This window comes from Halichoerus grypus, chromosome 11, assembly GCF_964656455.1.
Source record: "Halichoerus grypus chromosome 11, mHalGry1.hap1.1, whole genome shotgun sequence".
In the NCBI taxonomy this organism is placed as follows: Eukaryota; Metazoa; Chordata; class Mammalia; order Carnivora; family Phocidae; genus Halichoerus; species Halichoerus grypus.
In genome coordinates, this window is record NC_135722.1 from 52,395,241 (window position 1) to 52,399,082 (window position 3,842).

Here is a 3,842-nt window from a genome sequence, read left to right on the forward strand (position 1 = left end):
GGGCTGGATTTCCCTGAGAACCTCCCTACTCCAGCCCTAATGTATTGTAGGAGCTTAGAATGTGTGCCTCTGGAGCCAGCCTGCCTGGGCTCCTAGCCCAGTAGCCATTCTTTCTACTTGTGCTACCTTGGGTAAGTCAGCTAACGGCCCCACTTGAGGGATTAAATGGAGATAATACCAGTCTTCTCTCACAGGGCCATTATGAGGATTGAGTGGAGTATGGTACATCTGGCACACAGTAAGGGTTCAATAACTGTATCATTAGTAGTGTTCGTTTCGCCTCTTCTCCAGCCACACTTGCTGGTACACGGGCAGCTCCTGCCATGTTCAGCACCCTTCAACATGCCCCATCTAGCCTCAGCCCTTGCTGTTCCCTCGGCCAGAAATGCCGTTGCCTCCATATACACTTGGCCATTTCGTTGCTGCCTCTTGCACGGAGCCTTCCCTGCCTGCAGAACCATCTCTTCCCCCTGCCTGGGCTCCTGCAGGAGTCTGGAGCATGGATGCCTGCCTCGGATTATGGGTCTTCAGGTTCCTCATCTACACGGAGCGCCTGAGGGCAGGACATGGATCTCCTCTGTCATTGAGCTTGTAGCGGGAGTCGGCCAGGGGCATATGTGAAGAGAGGGTGATCCAGGGGCGGCGGAAAGAGTACTGAGTGAGGAGCAAAGGTCCCAGGAACTGAAAGTAGCTCTGGGCCCTGCCTCTTGTGTGTGAGGGACAGGGGTGAGTGCTAAGAACAAAGATGTCAGCAGGGCCTAGATTTGCCTTTATCCCCAGGCCCTGGGGAACCATAAAATGCTTAGGCAGGGGAGTGATGAAGTCAGAGTTTTGCTGAGCAAAGATCCCTCTGGCTACAAAAAGAAGATGGACCTGCTGGGGAGATGGACGACAGAGCATTGGGTGGATATGGTCTAGGCTGAGGCAGGGACCACAGGATGAGATAAGGGGACGGTTTGACAGATGTGAGGCTTGGTGATTGATTTCAAATGGGAAGTGGCAATGGGCATGCCCTGCCCCCACTGGCCTCTGTGGGTGAGGCTGGAGGCTGGCGGGCACCTGGCGCTAACCACTTTAAACAGTCAGTAACCATATCCCCCATGCAGTCCCACATGCTCCCCCCAGCCTATCCCCGTCCCTGGGTGGGGTCCAAGTCAAGCAGAAGCCCAGACACTGAGGAGGCTTGGTCACTGTCTGTAAGCTCCAGGGAGCAGAGCCAGGCCTCTTCACCCACCCAACCCTGGGAGAGCTGGTGGGGCTGAGAACAAGGGCATGGCCTGGCTGAGCTGTGCTGATGAGATCATCCGACTCCCTTGGGCAGGGTGGGACCTGGCCCAGAGAAGGCACCAGCCCGGGCGCACAGTTCCCTGGAGCAGATACCACATGGTTTCTTCCTGTTTGGTCCTCCTCAGCTGCGCCTTGCTGAAACACAGGCTGGTATGGAAGGGGGGGTGCCCCCCAGGGAACAGTGCTGCGCACAAGGGCCGGCCAGGGCCAGAAGCTTGTGCTGTAGGGGCTCCACCCCTCACCGGCTGAGTCTCCTCAAGAATCATGAATCCAGCTGCCCACTGGCAGGGCCGGGACTAGGACCCAGGTATTCCATCTCCCACACCTGACACCCACCTCAAGGCCCAGAGAGCCGTGTTTATCAAAGGAGCTGAATGCCTCTCTTCTCTGGGCCTCAATCTCTTCAGCTGCAGAATGGGTGTGAAGTGCAAGAGAGAACTCAGGAAGCTCTAAGGGCTCCCCTCCCCAGGTGGAGAGGAGAGGGCCTACGTGGGCCTGGCAGTTGGAGCAAGCTATCCTTCTGGACTCTTCATCTACCCAGGAGAGGAGAGTCAGATTGGAACAGCAGCCTTGAGAACAGGGTACAGGGGCAGAAGCCCACCCCTCCATGGTCTCACCTGAGGGCTGTAGGCCATCCTCTTGCCTGCTCTGGGCCGTGGATTCCTGGCTGTGACCTGAGGACTGCACCAGGCATCTCTGAGAACCTGCCCTCCTTCCAATCTGTCTTTTTAGCACTCTGGCTGTCAGGGCTTGTGAAGGGGTGTATAGAAGAGGGCCGTGAGCCTGGCATTCAAGGTCCCTGATTTGGCCCTACTATGCCAGCCCTGGAGCCAGGACCCCACTTGGTGCCCTACTGTCTCTGACCTGGACTCTCACCATATCCAATCCCACCCTCCATCCAGCAGCGTAAGGGACCTCCTGATCTCAAATTTGATCACACCTCTAACCTGCTTTACACACAGCCGAGGGCTCCTTGGTTGGCACCCACAATACAGAGGCCAAATTTGTAGCCTGGCATTCGAGGCCTGTGGGGACCTGGCTCAGATGATCTCTCAGCCTCACCTCCTGCAAACACAAACACTTGCAGTTACCCTGTGCCCTCATATCTCCAGCAGGCCTCTCTGCCAGAAACACCTCCCCTTTCCTGTCTACATTCCACCAAAGAATTGCCTCCTCCAGGGATCCTTCCTTGATACCCCAGGCAAGGATATGGGCCTCCTCTGTCTTCCTGTGACAGATGAAGACCCCTTCATCTGTCTTTTCCACCAGCTGGGGCTCCTCAAGGACAGGGATCAGAGCCCAGTGAAGTCTCTAAGCATTGTAAGGCTTCCTGCAAATACATGTCAAAAGAGTGAATGAATGAATGAATGAATGGGTAAATAAGCAAAGGCGATAAGTGAGGCCATTTCTCAGCTGGGCTGTGATGAAATTACAAGTGGTAATAGAAGCCTCATGGAGTGAATACCTACTTGCTCCAGATACAGGCTAGGTGTTCCAGATCCATTACTTCATTCGAGCCCCAACACTGCCATGAGGTGGGTATGATTATCTCTATTTTGTACTGAAGGACCTGAGGCTCAGAGAGGTAAAACCACTGCTTGTGAGCTGTGGAGCCAGGACAGGATCCAGGCCTCAGAGGTGCCAAGCTCTGCAGAGGGAACAGCGATGTGTGGCAGAGGGGTGCAGGTGCCAGGAATGGGCAGTTGGATCTAACTGACCTTGGGTGGAGGATAGAATGGGGGGTGTATGGGACCACATGGAAGAAACCCCATTAACGGGGTTTGAAGAACTCTGGGTTTTCCAGGGAGCTCTGAGCAGAGACCTGTTCTGGAATGAATCCTCATATTTCCTATGACTGGGGTGATGCTGGGGGGTAGCTTGGGGGAACTTTTGCCCCCCACCCTCACCTGTTCCATGATCAACAGCCCCTACTATTTTGCGATGTTTTCTCAAGCCCATGTCATGAGCAGTATCACGGTGTCTGTCCTCTCATGTAGCCCCTCCAGGATCCCCAGCTGCCCCCTAAACAGACGTTCAGGACGTGCCACTGCACAGCCTGAGCCCCACTTCAAATTCCCAGAAGAGTCCAGGCCCATTCCTGGAAGTCACAGAGACAGCTCCCCTCCCCCAGCCCTGTATCATCCTCAGGGGTGGGGGGATGTCAAACCCAAGTGACCTCACAGTGGCCTGTTTTTTCCCATGTCAAGATCACCTCTGAGATTTTCTCGGGATGGAGCTCAGACTGTCACTGGTTCCCTGGGTCCCATCTCGCCAGCCTCACCTAGAAAGACAGGGTGCCCACCCCTCTTCTCTGAGCTGGCCCAAAGGCTCCCTGTGTGAGGTGTCCTGGACAGATTGTAGAGGTGTGAGAAATGAGGGCAGAGAGGGAGGATGGGAGGCAGAGGACTCAAGGACAAGCTGGACTATGAAGGAAGAAGCACAGCTGGTGGCATGAGAGGATGGGGTGTGTTGTGGGCTGAGGGGAAGGATTGGGCAGAGGGCGGGATCAGCACTGCAGGAGGCCGCCTGGGGCCTAGGAGGAATGAGAGACCCAG